We start from the raw sequence: 19,584 nt of genomic DNA on the forward strand, positions 1-19,584 counted from the left end.
CATAGAAAACTATAAAACACTGATGAAAGAAATCAAAGAGGACACAAATAGATGGAGAAATATACCATGTTCATGGATTGGAAGAATCAATATTGTCAAAATGGCTATACTACCCAAAGTAATCTATAGATTCAATGCAATCCCTATCAAACTACCAACAGTATTTTTCACAGAACTAGAACAAATAATTTCACAATTTGTATGAAATACAAAAAACCTCGAATAGCCAAAGTAATCCTGAGAAAGAAGAATGGAACTGGAGGAATCAATCTGCCTGACTTCAGACTCTACTACAAAGCCACAGTCATCAAGACAGTATGGTACTGGCACAAAGACAGAAATATAGATCAATGGAACAGAATAGAAAGCCCAGAGATAAGTCCACGAACCTATGGTCACCTTATCTTCGACAAAGGAGGCAAGGATATACAATGGAAAAAAGATAACCTCTTTAACAAGTGGTGCTGGGAAAACTGGTCAACCACCTGTAAAAGAATGAAACTAGAACACTTTCTAACACCATACACAAAAATAAACTCAAAATAGATTAAAGATCTAAATGTAAGACCAGAAACTATCAAACTCCTAGAGGAGAACATAGGCAAAACACTCTCCGACATAAATCACAGCAGGATCCTCTATGACCCACATCCCAGAATTTCAGAAATAAAAGCAAAAATAAACAAATGGGACCTAATGAAACTTAAAAGCTTTTGCACAACAAAGGAAACTATAAGCAAGGTGAAAAGACAGCCCTCAGATTGGGAGAAAATAATAGCAAATGAAGCAACAGACAAAGGATTAATCTCAAAATATACTGTTGACTTTGATCTAGTCTACATAAAAACTAACATTTAAGAGGTTTAACACTTCTTAAAGGTTATGTATTGAGTGATCAGTATGCTTGGTTTTAATATTTTTAATAACGACAAATACTAGGCCATACTTGCCCTCTGCAACATCCCATAGTCTTGTCTGTGGAGTGTGTTTCTCTCTAAGTAAATGCAGTTCTTACCTATCAAAAAGAAAAAAAAAAAGTACTAGTCAGGCAAATTAGGATGTCCAGGGTCATCTCTTACCCCCAATGATATCTTTATCCATTATATAACAATTTTCACTTCTGTTTTGAAATTATTAAATAATAAGTCTTCTCCTTTCCATTTTTTTGACTGTGCCTTAGTTCAGGATATATAGTTAAGATTGATGCAGTAAAACAAATCATCATCACGGATACAAATTTATGTGTATGAGCATGTGTGTTCACCAAAACCCGCAGAGTTCCTCTGTCTCACCTAAGATCAAATTTAATCTCCTGAGCCTATGTTGCATTATTTTTTGTTCTGAGTCATTTTTATTTATAACTTTCTCTGGGGCATTCATATCTGCTATACATATGGCCATGGAAAACAAAACCTCTTATGAGGATGGGGAGGGAGACAGGAGGGAACTTCAAAAGGGAGGGGATATAATGTATACCTATGGCTGAATCATGTTGAGGTTTGACAGGAAAACAGCAAAATGCTGTAAAGCAATTAATCTTCAATAAAAAATTAATTTTAAAAACTCTTATAAAATATTATTATTATGTATTTCCCCAGGCATAAATATGCTTTCATATTTCTAGATCTACCTTTTGAAAGCTATGTTCAGCTATAAACTGTTTAGCACAGTGTGTGCTCATTCATATCCACCTCTTTGCAACCGCATGGACTAGAGTCTACCAGGCTCCTCTGTCCATGGAGTTTTCCAAGCAACAGTACTGAATTAGGTTGCCATCTCCTACTCCAAGTGAGCTTCCTAACCCAGGGATCAAACTCACATCTCTTGTGTCTCTTCCATTGGCAGGTGGATTTTTTTTAACCACTGAGCCACCCAAAGCCTGACATTTAATAAAAGCTTACAATAGATACCATATATTATCTTATTTTTAATGAGTGATTATCTGGATATTGGAAAACCATTTATAAATTATCATTTCTCATTATGCATTTTTGTAAAGCTATGCTGCCCTTTCTGTTTGGTTACAAGGAAAGGGGGAATTTTCTTAATTAAAAAATGTATTTTATTTAGAAATATTTATGTAAAATGTATTTTATTTAACATTGAACTGTAGCATAAGACTAAGATAGAGGAATTATTTCTCTCTGACATTTTGAGGAAACAATTTAAATCTATTATTTGTGTTTCCATGAACAACAAATTAGAAAACACATTATTTTATATTTATTTATGAAAAAGCTTGCATTGCCAAATCTCAAGCATGGAACAGTTAACTCTGGTTACTCTTTTTTTTTAATCCCCTTTTCACAATGTTTAAGTCACTGAATAAAATAACACACCTAGTGTAAACCAGTCATGGCTTAAAATTATCAAAGGTATGAATAATAAAAGAACAGAATGGAAAGAATACCAAAGCCATCTTTTTCATGTACACACTTCTTATTAAATCATATATCAATAAAAACACTGTAAAAGCTTCATAAAAAGACATACATTTATACCACTTTTTCATTAAAACACGTCGTTTCAATACAGATAATAGTTTTAGAGTTAAATTCTCCAGAGAAGAGAAGCCTATTTAAAAATATTGCCCAAACCTACTACATACAGTTTACCATCTTGGAAACTAAATTTTCAAAATGATAGGAGATGCAGAAATCCACTGTTCTACATTAAGATGCCAAGTCTTTCCACTCCTCAAATGTTTGATAGAGTTTGAGAATTTAGGAATAGACTTTATTATTGATTAAGAAGTTATATTATTTTAGGAAAGAATAGAAAATTAGGAATACTATCAATACTAAGAATCAAATAAAAATTACTTGCTCATGTGTACTTTCCAAGGGGTGCAATTTTATATTCGGTATCTATTACAGTGCCAGGAAGAAAGACGAGCTACTTACGGGGAAAAAAAAGGAACATTGTTCCAGACCATGAGATTATAGGGTATTTTCTTGGGCTGCTGTAAGCTGAGTAAGAGTAGGTGAGTGGGTTTTCCAGGAACAAATAGCTAATTAAAGAAGAGAACAACAGGACTGGACATAGGTCTTCTAAACACCAGTTTATTTACCATAGCTCTCTTCAAGCAAAAAGAATTAAAGTGTAATTTTACATCAAAGCCTATAGTCCAGATTCACATCATTTATTTATTTTTTTACATTGATTGGGCACTTATTAATCTCTAAGCCTAGCTAACTACCTCAAAACTTTTGTGCAAGGCTGTTAGCTGAGAGAAAACAGGATGTCTGTCTTACTAATATTGAAAAAAGTGGTGAAAATATTTTAATTCCCAAACCCCATTGATGAGTCTGGAATACAGTTGTTTTTTTTTTTTTTTTGCTATGAAGAAAAGCCCATTGTTATTACAAAAACTATTTAGGTGACCTAAGTATTGAAAAGTGCTTTATTTCAATTAAGTGACATGTATTGGACTCAGTTTATATAAAGAAGCAAATGATCCAGAATTAGCAACACAGTAATGAAGGAGAAGGACAAGGACACTACCCTGTCTCAAGTCTTGCTATAAAGCTACAGTAGTCAAAGGGCCTCCGTGGTGGCTCAAATGGTAAAGAATCTGTCTGCAATGCGGGAGACCCAGGTTTGATCCCTGGGTTGGGAAGATCCCCTGAAGAAGAGAATAGCAACCCACTCCAGTATTCTTGCCTGGAGAATCCCATGGACAGAAGAGCCTGGTGGGCTACAGTTCATGGGGTCGCAGAGAGTTGGACACAACTGAGTGACTAACACTTTCACTTTTACAGTAATCAATACAGTATGATATTGGTGAAAGAAAAGACAAATACATCAGTGGGATGAAATAGGAAGCCAAAAAAAAGACCACATAAATATAGTCAAGTGGTATTTGACAAAGCAGAAAAGACAATGCGATAGTGGAAAGCTGTTCTTTTCAACAAATGGTGCTGAAAAAAATGAACATCTGTATGCAAAAAAGGAAAAAAAAATCTAAACACAGACCTTACACCCTTCACAAAATTTAGTTCAAAATGGATCATAGGCTTAAATGTAAAATGCAAAAGTATAAAACTTCTAGAAGATAACAGGAGAAAATCCAAATGACTTTGGATATGGTGATAACTTATCAGATACAGCACCAAAGAAGAAATAATTGATAAGCTGGATTTCATTAAAATTAAAAACTTATGTTCTGTCAAAGAGAAAGAGAAGCTACAGACCTGGAGAAAATCTTTGCAAAAGACATAAAGGGGTCATCCAAGATATATACAAAAACTGTTAAAACTCAGCAATAAGTAAACAAACACACAAAAAATGGGCCAAAGACCTTAGAAAACATGTCACCAAAGAAGATATAAAGAGGGAAAACAAGCCATATGAAAAAATCCTTTGCATCATGTGTCATCAGGGACATGTAAATTAAAACCAGATACAGCTATGTATTTACTAGAATGACAAAAATCCAAAACACAACATCAAATGCTGACTGTAATGTAGAGCAAAAGGAATTCTTATTTATTAAGGTGGGAATGAAAAATTATAACAGTTACTTTTGAAGAAAATTTGATTAGTTCTTGCAAACAAAACACACATTTATAATATGTTCTAGGAATTATGCTACTCAGTATTTACTCAAATTAGTTAAAAATTATATCCACACAAGAACCTGCACATGATTATTTATAGGAGCTTTATTCATAATTGCCAAAAGTTGGAAGTAATGAAGAGGTACTTCAGTAGGTGAATGGATAAATAAACTGTGACAATCCAGACAATGAAATATTCAGTTCAGTTCAATGGTTCAGTTGTGTCCAACTCTTTGAGATACCATGGACTGCAATATACCAGGCTTCCCTGTTCATCACCAACTCTCAGAGCTTACTCAAACTCATGTCCACAGAGTCGGTGATGCCATCCAACCATCTGATCCTCTGTCATCCCCTTCTTCTCTTACCTTCAATCTTTCCCAGCATCAGGGACTTTTCCAATGAGTCTGTTCTTTGCATCAGGTGGCCAGAGTATTGGAGTTTCAGCTTCAGCATCAGTTCTTTCAATGAATATTCAGGACTGATTTCTTTTAGGATGGACTGATTTCCTTTAGGATCGACAGATTTCCTTTAGGATGGATCTCCTTGCAGTACAAGGGACTCTCAAGTCTTCTCCAACACCACAGTTTGAAAGCATCAATTCTTCAGTGCTCAGCTTTCTTTATAGTCCAACTCTCACATCCATACATGACTACTGGAAAAACCAAAGCTTTGACTAGATGGAGCTTTGTTGGCAAAGTGATGTCTCTGCTTTTTAATATGCTATCTAGTTTGGTCATAGCTTTCCTTCCAAGGAGCAAGTGTCTTTTAATTTCATAATGAAATATTATTCAGTGCTAAAAATAAATGAGCTACAAAGTCATGAAAAGACAAGGAAGAAACCCAAAAATACATTAATAGGTAAAAGAAATTTCTGAAAAATGCCATATACTGTATAATTCTAACTACATGACATTCTGGAAAAGATAAAACTATGGGGAAAGTGGAAAAAAAATCAGTGATTTCCAGAGGTTGGGAGGTGAATGAGGTATAAATAGGCAGAGCACGGAGGATTTTAGGGGCAATGAGAATACTATGTATGATATCAGAATGATACATACATGTCATTATACATTCATCAAAACTCATAGAATGTGCCTGACCATGAGTGAACTATGGACTTTGACTGATAATATGTATCAATGTAAGTTCATTGACTGTAATAAATGTACCAATTTGGTCCATGAAGTTTATAACTGGGTATGATGTGTGAGTGTGGGAACAGGGGGTATATGGGAACTCATGTGCTTCCTTCTCAATTTTGTTGTGAAACTAAAGCCGCCCTAAAAAAAGAAAACTTACTTAATCAAAAAGTGTACATTGAGCTCCTGCTACGTGTCAGACACTGTTGTTAGCTTTGGGGTATAAAGATGCATTAAGCACACAGTGGAAGTAGATAATTAAACAGATAATTTCAACCTAATTGTTTGAGTGATAAGAATACATAAAGCCCAGAAAAAGGAAAATAACAAGACAAAAGTAAAAGTCAGAGAAATCTTGGAGAAGAATTTTCTTTCTGCTTGAGCTAAAGTTTTAGAATTGTGTGATGATCACTCAGATGGTAAAGAATTTGCCTGCAATGCAGGAGACCTGGCTTCGATCCCTGGGCTGCAAAGATCCCCTGGAGAAGGGAATGGCAACCCACTCCAGTATTCTCACCTGGAAAATCCCATGGACAGAGAAGTCTGACAGATCCATGGGGCCAGAGAGTTGTACATGACTGAGCAACTAAATACTTGAGCTAAGAGCTTTAGAATTGTGTGATATAATACAATAGTATAGGATTTTCACTAATATGAGAAAAAAATGGGAAATCATTTTCATTTATCACTTTAGTAAAAATAATCTTTGAACATTTCAAGTTTGTATGAGGTAGACTAGGAGTGTAATTGCTGAAAATATCTTTTATAACCCATGACAAAAACTCCAAAATATTGCATGCTTGTAACAAATGCTCAGAGGTAAACATTTAGTATTGCTCTACCACATTTTAGATTTATAGAGAATTACCAGAAAATGAATTATTTTCTCACTTGTATGTTTTCTTGTATTGTTTTACATCAATTAAATCTTAAGCCAAGACATCAGCTTACATAGCTAAGAAGTCTAGAGATAAACATGAGTTTAAATAGGATTGAATATAAGACTCATGGAAGGTAATTAAAATCGTTGTTTATCTCTATTCTTTGACTTGGCGTTACTCTCTATTGGCTTCATTCTTAGGCTCCATGTGGTGCTTAAACGACTGCCAAAAGCTCCAAGACAGTTGTACCTCATGTTCACATCAAATGGAAAAGAGAATGGAGTTTCTGCTCAAGTCCAAGGATTATTTATTTGTTCCTCAGTAGAATTAACATCCATCCCAGAACCAATCACCGGACCAACAATAAAAAGTTATTCTAATTAATATCACCTGGGTAAAATGTCCCACATCTGGAGTTAGAGAATAGAAACCAAATTGAAAGTTAGAGACAGTGAAAAATGCATGATTCTACACAGAAAATTCATGATGCTGAATAAAGGATAGGCACATGGTGGCTAAAAAACTTCAAATGTCCCAGAGATATCAACTGCTCACTAAGCTCCAGTACCCAATATCTCTTCTTTACTCAGATAATAGAACATCTGAATGTCAGCCATGCATATACTCCTGAGTGTAGGCAATATCTCCTAGTCTGTCTTGAAACTACATGAGTTATTCATCTAAGTTTAAGCCAAGGTGGTAAGAGCAGAAGTTATGTTTGAAACTTCTGAATAATCTCTTTAAAAATGGTTGTAGAGTTGTGGTTGGACCAAGAGTCTGTCATATAGAGTGAAGTAAATCAGAAAAAACAAATATTGTATATTAATGCATGTATGCAGAATCCAGAAAAATGGTACAGATGAACAAATAAAGATAAGGATGTAGAGAAAGGCACAGGGGAGGGGAAGGTGAGGTGAACTGGGAGATTAGGTTTGACATAAAGACACTACAGTATGTAAAATATATAACTAGTGAGATCCTGCTGTATAGCATAGTATAGAATCTGCTGTATATTTATAGTTCAGTGCTCTGTGATGACCTAGATGGGTGAGATGGGGAATAGTTTCAGAGGGTCCAAGAGGGAGGAGAAATATGTACACATACAGCTGGTTCACTCTGTTGTACAGTAAAAACTAACATAGCATTGTAAAGCGATTATACTCCAATAAAAAATGATTACTCAGAACTCTGACTTTATCCCATTTTGTAAGCAGTGAAGTGACAGTGATTTTTGGCATCATTGGAAGTGTCAGGGAGGGGAAAATTTCTTCCTCTCCTTCTTGGTTCTTTGGGCTAGTAAATAACTAATGTAATATAAGACAGATTAACAGGAAAAAAAAATAATTTGGTATATGCGAAGGTCCCTTAGACATAAGACCTAAAAAGTGACCAGAACAGGCAGGTTTTCTACCTTAGATAAAGAAACAGGACATTTGTGAAGGTTGAAAAGACAGAGAAATTTGGGCTTGGGATAGCAAATTAGTGAAGAAGTAGCAAGGTTTGTGTATACAGGCTTCTTGGCTCTGAATTCTCCATTTCAGGTGACAAGGCTGCCTCTCTACTTCCTAGTCTAGGGAGAGGATCTTTCATCTGGAAGATTTCTTTTCTCCTTTCAAGGGGATCAGAGTGCTTTTCTTGCACCATCTATTTCTTAAGTAACTTTAATTCAAAATAATCAATATACCAAAGTGGCATGTTTGGGGGCATCCCCTTGAGCCCCATCAGAAGCCAAATCTAGAACCGATGACTCTTTCAATACTATGAGAAAAATCTCAATATTTTGAAGGCAAACATGTATATCTGTGTGTTTCCAAATAACTATTTTTTAGCCACTTTTATTTTAATAAATTACTATTATGATTGCTTAGAGTTATGCTGGGATCGGCAATGTAGCTTGTCTAGAAAAGAAAGACATTTTCAATTCTATGCATAATACTCTGAACCTACTCACACTATTTGTATTTTTTTCTTTGAATATGTAAAATCTGCACTTAAGAGGAAAAAAATGACTTCAAATCGGACACTTGACTAAAGTAATAAATGAATTCTACATTCAGCATTGTTTAGGTTCAGGTCTATTTTATTGATGACACAATGACACAGATCAACTCTTTCCTGGCCAGATTGAACTGCCTTTAGACTTGTCCCTGAGGAGAAAGTTATTAGTATCTGTCAAGAGTGTCATCAAAATTATCGCAAAATAAACAGATATATTCTACTTAGAAGGGACTGTTTTAAACACAAAGTTTGATTAATTTTGACACAAACCGTGTTGTGGCTCTAATTAAGTGTCCTGGTGGGTTAGTCTCTGTTGAGAAGATTTCCTTACCCTTAATGACAAGTATAAATGAGAAGAGTTGCTCTTTCAGACAGGAGATGTGAAGGCTTCCAAGGCAGCCCATTTTCCTGCAGAAAATCATTCAGAACAGCAAAAATTAAATGGGGTTAAAAAACCATTTTCTTAATAAGTGCAGATTGTCGACATACCCAAAATACTATTGTTTATCCATCAGGGAGTCAAGTGGTTTGAATTGTAAGTAATACTTCTCCCAGGTACTTGTCCTTTCACACATCTCTCCTATTAGTGTGAGTTTACACTAAAATAAGTATGCACAATCCAGGACTGAGAATTTCCATAAGATCCAGGGCCTCAAAACTTAAAGAACATAATGTGTTTTTATTTAAATTTTTTAAAACAAAGTCATAAGCTTTCCAAACAAGTGGATTTTCTGAATATTTAAGGCAATGGCACCCCACTCCAGTCCTCTTGCCTGGAAAATCCCATGGACAGAGGAGCCTGGTAGGCTGCAGTCTGTGGGGTCGCGAAGAGTCGGACACGACTGAGCGACTTCACTTTCACTTTTCACTTTCCTGCATTGGAGAAGGAAATGGCAACCCACTCCAGTGTTCTTGCCTGGAGAATCCCAGGGATGGGGGAGCCTGGTGGACTGCCGTCTATGTGGTCGCAGAGTCGGACACGACTGAAGCGACTTAGCAGTAGCAGCATTTATGCAATGCAGGAGACATAAGAGACACAGGTTCGATCCCTGGGTTAGAAAGATGCCCTGGAGGATGGCATAGCAACCCTCTCCAGTATTCTTGTCTGGAGAATCCCATGGACAGAAGAACCTGGTGAGCTACATTCCATAGGGTCGCACAGAGTTGGACACGACTGAAGTGATTTAGCATGCACAAAACATTTATCATTTAATCTAATTTCAGACACATTTCTGAGTGTGTTAAATGTATTAGCTCAATAAATTCTCCTAACAACTCCATAAAAGTGGTAATGCATTATCTCTATTTTGAAGGTAAAGAAACAGAAGCCTGTAAAGTTTACATAACTTGTTCAAAGTCAGCTAATAAGTGACAGGGGGCAGCTCTGAGATGCAAGCAATCTGATTTCATACTCTATTGTTTAAGAAGACAAAATATATTGTATGGAAAATATTCATGTTTGGAAGAGAAGGCACAGATGAACTTTAACAAATGTATATGTTCATATGTTATTAATAAGAACGAACATATGTGTAAAGGTAACTATAATTCTAACACCAATTTATTTGGTCTTTAACAAGCCCAAATCATACAATGATACTTTTTCCGGGGATGGGAATGTGGTTACTAGATCTGTTACTTGTTTGCAAACAGTGAAATCCTAAATTTTGAGACATTTATTGTACAGTGAATAAGAGAGATTGACATGGAAAGGAAACAGTTACCTAGGAAGTGTAGATGCTGGAAACCAGAATAAAGTAAGAATATAGCAATACTGCAGGGGGAATGGGAGCCTTAAGTGCAGCAGAAGAGTCTGTGGGCAGAGAAGGTAGTGTTGGAAGCTACTCTGTGTGTTTCTCTCATTTCTAAACTGACGTTTAAAAGATAGATTGTCTATGTGTATTTAGTTGTTGCTTACCAGATTTGGTCTACTACCCATACTTCATAAATATTAAAAAAATAACTTGAATATATTTTTGCCTTCTGTTCATGTCATTTTGGCTCTTCTGTTCTCGCCATTTATAAAACCTATGTTCCAATTATCTGAAGTAATTTTACACCCATGTGTTGTTCTTTGCCTAGCCTGCTGAAAAGAATAAGTATCTTTAATTCAGTTAATATTAGTGAGTTTAGGGTATGTCATTTGTTTTCCAGCTTTAGATATTTCTCACTGAACAAGGAAGTTACTGTAACCTTCTACCCTGAGGCTGTGTCTGTATGAAGCAAGGAAACAGTAAATTGATTCTTTCAAATATTGGCTAATTTAGGAAAGACAATGCATTCCATATAATTTTAGACGGAGGTTGCTGAAGTGTTGTCCACTTCATACCAATGGGCAGGCTCTATAAGTACAGAAATATTTATGAAAATATTCATTTATTCTATATTAATTAAATAGTAATTATTGATGTCTTTCAATTGATCAGATACTGTATTATGCTGAGATATACTGATGCCCTTTGGGAGTTTTCAGATTAATAAGAAATAAAGGTAATGTTCATTATAATTTGTTTAGAGCAATGTGCCAAGGAAAATACTAGGGACTTTATATACATTATTTCATTTGGTCCTCTTGGGAAGGAAAATAAAATTCCCTTTCTGGTTAGTCTAATAATTAAATTGACAGGTTTAAAGAGAAAATCAAATTTTAATTTTGTATGTACAAGAGTTCATGGAAATATGAAACTCAAAGACAAGACTAAAACAGGCAGCATTTACATCTTTTAGACAGAACTTCCCTGGTAGCTCAGACTGTAAATAATCTGCCTGCAGTGTGGGAGACCTGGGTTTGATCCCTGGGTTGGGAAGATCCCTAGAGAAGGGAATGGCCACCCACTCCAGTATTCTGGCCTGGAGAATCCCATGCAGAGAGAAAGCTGGTAGGCTACAGTCCATGGGGTCTCAAAGGATTGGACATGACTTAGCAACTAATACTTACATGCCTTTTAGACAAAGATTTAATATATTTGTGATGAACTAATAAGACAAATAAACTTAGGCTTGGATACTAATTAGTGAAGAAATTCAGCAGAGTTACTTTACATTGTTTTCTCTATCCTGAATTCCTTGTCTCTAGGGTAAGGTAGTCTCTCTCCCTCTTCATGCAGACAGAGTACCTTTCATATATGAGACTTGTTTCCTGTGTTCAGGGGGGACAAAGGAGTGTCAGAGCATCATTCTTGCACCAGCTGTTTCTCAAATAACTTTAATTCAAAATAGTCAATACGCCAAAGTGACATATTTGGGGGCAGCTTGCTTTGAACCCCATCAGTCCTCTAAGCATTGTAGAGTTTAGGCACTCTTATTAAAAACGGCTGACATTTATGTGCCTCCCAGTGCACACATGTAACTCCCTGAGTGAAAAATGGAGTCTTGCTCCAGCCCCTTGAATCTTCCCTGGCTTGTGAATGCTGTGCTAGTTTCAAGTCCAGCCTCAAAGACCCTTGCTGGGTTTTGCTACCTGCCTATGGGAGATTTGGACATCATGGAAGCAGTTCAGGTTCCTTTACCAGAGACAGAAACTGCAAGAGAGTTGTGTGGAACGAGACACATACAGGAAGAGGTCAGCTTGGAATCCTGCTGCATCTAGCCTTCGAATAATTGCAATATTGCTATTTAGTCGCTCAGTCATGTCTGACTCTTGGCAACCCCATGAACTGCAACACACCAGGCTTCCCTGTCCTTCACCATCTACAGGAGCTTGCATAAACTCATGTACATTGAGTCAGTGACGCCATCCAACCATCTCATCTTCTGGCATCCCCTTCTCCTCCTGTCTTCAATCTTTCCCAGCATCAGAGTCTTTTCTAATGAGTTGGTTTTTTGCATCAGGTGGCCAAAGTATTAGAGCTTCAGCTTCACCATCAGTCCTTATAATGAAGATACAGGACTGATTTCCTTTAGGATTGACTGGTTTGATCTTGCATTTCAAGGGACTCTAAAGAGTCTTCTCCACCACCACACTACAAAAGCATCAATTCTTCGGTGCTTAGCTTTCTTTATAGCCCAACTCTCACATCCATACACGACTACTGGAAAAACCATACCTTTGACTACATGGACCTTTGTCAACAAAGTAATGCCTCTGCTTTTTAATACGCTGTCTAGGTTGGTCATAGCCTTTCTTCCAAGGAGTAAGCATGTTTTAATTTTGTGGCCTCAGTCACCATCAGCAGTGATTTTGGAACCCCCCAAAATAAAGTCTGTCACTGTTTCCATTGTTTCCCCATCTATTTGCCATGAAGTGATGGGACAGGTTGCCATGATCTTTGTTTTTGAATGTTGAGTTTTAAGCCAGCTTTTTCACTCTCCTTTCACCTTCATGAAGAGGCTCTTTAGTTTCTCTTTGCTTTCTGCCATAAGGGTGGTATCATCTGCCTATCTGAGATTATTTATATTTCTCTCAGCAATCTTGATTCCAGCTTGTGCTTCATCCAGCCCAGTATTTCCCATGATGTACTCTGCATATAAGTTAAATAAGCAGGGTGACAATATACAGCTTTGATGTACACTTTTCTCAATTTGGAACCAGTCTGTTGCTCCACATGTGGTTCTAACTGTTGTTTCTTGACCAGTGTATAAGTTTCTCAGGAGGCAGGTAAGGTGCTCTGGTATTTCCATCTCTTAAAGAATTTTCCAGTTTGCTGTGATCCACACAGTCAAAAACTTTAGGGTAGTCAGTGAAACAGAACTGGATTTTTTTTTCTGGAATTCTCTTGCTTTTTATGTGATTTAACAGATGTTGGCAATTTGATCTGTTTCCTCTGCCTTTTCGAAATCCAGCTTGAACATCTGGAAGTTTTCAGTTTACATGCTGTTGAAGCCCAGCTTGGAGAATTTCGAGCATTACTCTGCTAGAATGTGAAATGACTGAAATTGTATTGTAGTTTGAACTTTCTTTGGCATTGCCTTTCTTAGGGGTTGGAATGAAAACTGACCTTTCCAGTCCTGTGGCCACTGCTGAGTTTTCCATATTTGCTGGCATATTGAATGCAGCACTTTCATAGCATCATCTTTTAGGATGTGAAATAGCTCAACTGGAATTCCATCTCCTCCACTAGTTTTGTTCATAGTGATGCTTCCTAAGGCCCACTTGACTTCCCACTCCAAGATGTCTGGCTCTCGGTGAGTGATCACACCATTGTTGTTATCTGTGTCATTGAGATTTTGTGTATAGTTCCTCTGTGTATTCTTGCCACATTCTGCTTCTGTTAGGTCCATACCATTTGTGTCCTTTTTGTGCCCATCTTTGTATGAAATGTTCCCTTGGTATCTCCAGTCTAGTCAAACCAATATCCAACTGCAATCTCTTAAGAACCCCAATAATAACCACCCTACTGAGTCACTCAATTCACCAGCTGTGAGAGATAAATGACTTAAACTGTTAATTTTAGCTTGGTGAGCCACTTCAATATAGGGAACTGGGACCCACAGTTACTAACACAATCTCCTTTCATAGGACTTCAATTTAAAAAGTGCTTGTCATCATTAAAACTTTTGCATTTTCCCCCTGCTGCTGCTAAGTCGCTTCAGTCGTGTCCGACTCTGTGCGACCCCATAGACGGCAGCCCACCGGGCTCCCCCATCCCTGGGATTCTCCAGGCAAGAACACTGGAGTGGGTTGCCATTTCCTTCTCCAATGCTTGAAAGTGAAGAATGAAAGTGAAGTCGCTCAGTCGTGTCTGACTCTTAGCGACCCCATGGACTGCAGCCTACCAGGCTCCTCCGTCCATAGAATTTTCCAGGCAAGAGTACTGGAGTGGGTTGCTATTGCCTTCTCCGATCTTCCCCCTACTAATAGCTAATTTGAGTGTTAGATAGTATTTTAGAGGTAAGTGCAATAGCCATCTCTATGTTCTCCTCGACCCTTAGAATTTATCTTCAATGAAGTGGTCATAGTAATATTTTTAAAACATAAGTTTCTGAGGAGAACCCTATATTTGTTCCCCTTTTGACTCAAAGTGAAAAATCAGTCTTTACCACATTCTTTCTCTTGTCATTCTTACATATTCCTCTTTTCTTTCCTTACCCTATTTCAGTCACACTGGCTTTTCTGTTCCTTGATCTCATCAGGTTACTCACTTACAGCCTCTGATTGACTGCTACTTTTATGAGGAAAGCTTTATTGTTGTTGCTGTTGCTCAGTGGTGTCCAAGTCTTTGATACCCCATGGACTGCAGTATGCCAGGCTTCCCTGTCCTTCACCATCTCCTGGAGCTCGCTCAAACTCATGTCCATTGCGTCGGTGATGTCATACAACCAGCTTATCCTCTGGCGCCCCCTTCTCCTCCTGCCTTCATTCTTTCCCAGCACCAGTGTCTTTTCTAATGAGTCAGCTCTTTGCATCAGGTGGCCAAAGCACTGGAGTCAGTGTCAGCTTCAGTCCTTCCAATGAATATTCAGGATTGATTTCCCTTAGGAAATCAGGAACCAGGAAAGCTTAGTCTGTGTATCACCATAGCCATCTCCCTCACCTCCCTCAGTGTCTGTCTATCCTCATCACTGCACACCATTGCCATCCTTTTAAACCTGCTCTCTGTTCTCTTTGTGCCAAAGCAATTCTCTCATTGTGACATTCTATATTTAATGATGTATTCATGCATTATATGTTTGTTTTCGTCCTCTCTTTTCCAGTATTACTTCTGTGAGCACGGTGGTACTTTTGATCATCCTTCTACTCTAAGGGCTCAGTGGATAAAGAATATGCTTGCAATGCACGAGACATAGGAGACATGTGTTCAATCCCTGGGTTGGAAAGATTCCCTGGAGGAATAATTGGCAACCCCCCTCAAGTATTGTTACTGGGAAAATCCCATTGACAGAGGAGCCTGGTGGACTTCAGTCCAAAAGGTTGCAAAGAATCGGACACGACTGAGCACGCACACCTACATACCACTCTAAATACCTTAAACATGCAGTTGATTTTATCTGTCAAATGAAGAACTAAATGAGTGGTTCATGAATGGATGGTTTAAAGTGCTGTTTAAAATAAAAAAATAAAAAGTCACTGAATGGAAAGATTTCACCAGCTTTAAACTTCCAAACAAAGCAAGCTACCAAATGGTTTTCTAAGTTTTAGAAGTGAAGATAGAATAAGTTGAATCTTTCCTTAAACTTTGTAATAGCCTGCCAAATACTTTTGGATCAAATATTTGGTAATATTGTATTTTATATTCTGTAGTTTCATCACAAAATATAATGAAGTACCCAAGCTGAAAAACCATGTTGATGAAATATTTACATCAGTTTTATGATACTTGGGGAGTGAGCTTCCCAAGTGGCACTAGTGGTAAAAAGCTGCTTACCAAGCAGGAGATATAAGAGATGTACTTTCAATCCCTGGGTTTGGAATAGCCTGGGGAGAAGGAGATGGCAACCCACTCTAGTATTCTTGCCTGAAAAATCCCATGGACAGAGGAGTCTGGCGGTACAGAGGCAGACACAACTGAGGTGACATACAGCACTATGATACTTGAAATATTATTTTTAGTAATTGATGATTATAAATATAGTGTATTTGTTTTTTATCATACATCCTTGGACAGTTCTCTGGTTTATTTTACAGTTACTAATTAGGAAATAATTCCTTCCTCCTAATAAACTGATTATAAAGTATGGGAGAAAGAGAGTCATCCTGGATGAACCCCAGGTTTTGATCAAAACAACTGGACAGATGGAATAGCCATCAGCTAAAATGGAAAAAAGATACGGATAGGGCAATTTGAGGGGATGAGTAATCAGGAGCTTTGGGATATATTGATTTTGATATCTATACTTAACATCTAAGTTTATCTATTCAGACACTTCTTTGTAGCATCTAGATTCCCGAAATCATCTCTAGAAAGAATAGTTGCAGATTGCTGGCAAATGGTGTTTGTAAAACTATTTATTGTTTTCTTTTTTTTTTTTTTAGTTGTAAAATGGGAAGACAAATACAAATCTTTTAGATTTGTTATGAGGATTAAATATGCTATGAATATTACTAAATCACAAGTTACCTTGCATAGAATAATACATTAGCTGTTTTCATATTATGTGTTAAAAAGGACTTCTCTTAATAACTAAACTGGTTCTTCATCATTACAAAGTGCAGAGAATGGTAACTTCAAATAGATGTGATAATAAAACATCAGATGTCTGTTCAAATACATATATCTAATAATTTTAGATAGCACAAACATAATAAATCACAAACCAAGGAGACTCAAATGAGGATCATTTGCTTTGTGCTTGCATAAGCATTTCTTTCACTTTTCCAAAGCTTGAGAGTTAACTAGAGATCTGAGGGAAAAATGGCAAAATTTAGGCCTGATCACGTACTGATCTCAAACCTCTAGAAAACACAGTGTAAGTAATGGTCTTCTCTTACTCTGGGGACCTAGTAATTGTGTAGGCCTTCCATTCCATAACTTCTGAGAATACAAATGAAATGTTCAGGTGGAATTTACATAATAGGTGACTGCAGCTATGAACTTGACTTTTTTTACATAGCTACAAATAGCAAATTCCATAAATGCTTAATACATATTATAAACTTGTAGATTTTATAATTTAAAGTTTAAAAGAGCTCTTGCCTAAGTTCATCAGACTGCCCTGACACCTTAAAAGTGAATGTTTCATTTTTTTCCACCTCTGACTGTTACAGAACAGATGAGTATTAATACTTTCAAATGATGGCAAATGCATCTTTTTATTGGAGGATTATTGCTTTACAATGTATGGTGGTCTCTGCTGTACATCAGTGTGAATCAAGCATGATTATATATATATATATATATATATATATATATGGATCTTCTTCCTCTTGAGCCTCTCTATCCCTCTCATTCAATTCCTCTAGGTCATCACAGAGTGCCAGTACGGGCTCCCTGTGCTATATAGCAGTTTCCCACTAGTTATCTATTTTGCACATGATAACCCTGTGATTTTTAATGTTATATGTAGAAAGCTAATTTTGTGTCCAAAGGTAGTATTGCTATAATATATGTCACAAATATATTTTTAGCAAAATATGGACAATGTATTCTAAATGCTTCCTTTACCTCAACTCCAGTTATGTAATGGAGTCTGTCAGGGGACTCAACTTAGAGAATAAAAGTTAAAGGAAATTTACCTCTCTGTTAATTTCTCTAATTCAAGAGGAAAATACTAGAACACCAACCTACCATGATAATTATTTGCATTTGGGTCACAATGTTCTACTTCCCATTGAATCATGCTATTTCCTTTAACAGTATTTGTACACTGCACTGACAGCCAAAAAAAAAAAAAAAAATGCCCATGACATAGGCTTAGGACAATCTTAAATCTGGTACAGCAGTTTTTGCTTGGAGTGACAAATGTGAGTGTGAAGGAGGGGTTAGGATCCATGTGTGTCTTGGTGGTCCTGTGCTGATACCATGTGCTATAAAGCAGATTATAGTGTCAGTAACCACTGGTGGTGACATTAGAATCTTGGCTTTGTTGTTCCTCCTGCATTACCTCTAGAAAATAAATTAGAATAAAAGCAAATAAACAGAATAATTTTATGTAATAGTAACTGCTATAAACAGAATTAAATGTTAAAAAGACAATAGCAGTATGATGGGAGTGTGATTTAAAGAGTAGTCAGGCAATCATTCTCTGAGAAGGTGCCTTTTGAGGTGATATTTGAATGACAAGATGATACAAGCCATGAGAAGAATTTGGGGTCAAGTGAATAAAATGGAAAATATGCCAAGTTCAAAGAGTCTAGGAAGGAAATGAGGTTGGTGTGATCCATAGAAGCAAAAAAGACCAGTGTATAGTAAGGGTGAAGTTGAATAGCATGAAATAAGGTTTACTTGTTTTGTGGTGGAAAGAAAATTATTGTATTAATAACTCTCATAAAAATTGTTCCTAAAGAAAATTCTCTATATCTAGTAAAATATCCGTCAATCTTCTTGGAAAGGTTAGGTTAGAAATTGAGAGGCAAAGAAAAAATAGCCAAAAATCTCAGCATGAGGAATAAACATAATTTGGAAGGAAAGGAAAGAGGAGCAGAGAAGAGAAGGGTTGAGGTAAAGGAAGAACAAAGACACACTTGGAATTCTGACCCCAACTTGATGGAAACAAATCCAAGATCCTTTGAAAAGCTGATATTTTTAATGATTAATTTTTAACTGTAGCCACAAAATTAAAAGATGCTTGATCCTTGGAAGAAAAGCTATGACAAATCTAGACAGCTTATTGAAAGGCAGAGACATCACTTTGCTGACAAAGTTCTGTCTAATCAAAGCTACAATTTTTCCATAGTTATGTACAGATGTATGTGAGAGTTGGACTATAAAGAAGACTGAGTGATGAAGAATTGATGTTTTTGAGTTATGGTGCTGGAGAAGACTCTTGAGAGTCCCTTGGACTGTAAAGAGATCAAGCCAGTCAATCCCAAAAAGAAATCAACCCTGAATATTTATTGGAAGGACTAATGCTAAAGCTGAAGCTCCAATACTTTGGTCTCTTGATGTGAAGAGCCAACTCATAGGAAAAGACTCTGATGCTGGGAAAGATTGAGAACAGGAGGAGAAGGGGGTGGCAGAGGATCAGATGGTTAGATAGCATCACTGACTCAATGCATATGAATCTGAGCAAACTCTGGGAGATAATGAAGGACAGGGAAGCCTGGTGTGCTACACTTTATAGGGTTGCAAACTGTTGGACACAAGTTAGTGACTGAACAACAACAGCAAAATGACATAATCATTTGATTTTTGTATATATTGCAAAATGATTACCACTAATCATTTATTACTAAAGGAGTTCTACTAAAATGTAGAGTCCAGATTAAAAAAGATAAAGCCTTGAATGGTGCTATTTGCTGTCACCTAACCATCACCTCTTAGCTTCCATTAAAATTCTACTGCATACAGCTGCCTGTGTTGAACTGGGTGTGGCATGGATATAAGAAAAATCACTGTAGGATTTGAAATGGAGAATAAGAATTCCACAAAACCAGCGCTGGAAGAAAGGTAGAGAAAGGAAAAGCGT

Source organism: Odocoileus virginianus, chromosome 5 (genome assembly GCF_023699985.2).
Source record: "Odocoileus virginianus isolate 20LAN1187 ecotype Illinois chromosome 5, Ovbor_1.2, whole genome shotgun sequence".
Taxonomy (NCBI): domain Eukaryota; kingdom Metazoa; phylum Chordata; class Mammalia; order Artiodactyla; family Cervidae; genus Odocoileus; species Odocoileus virginianus.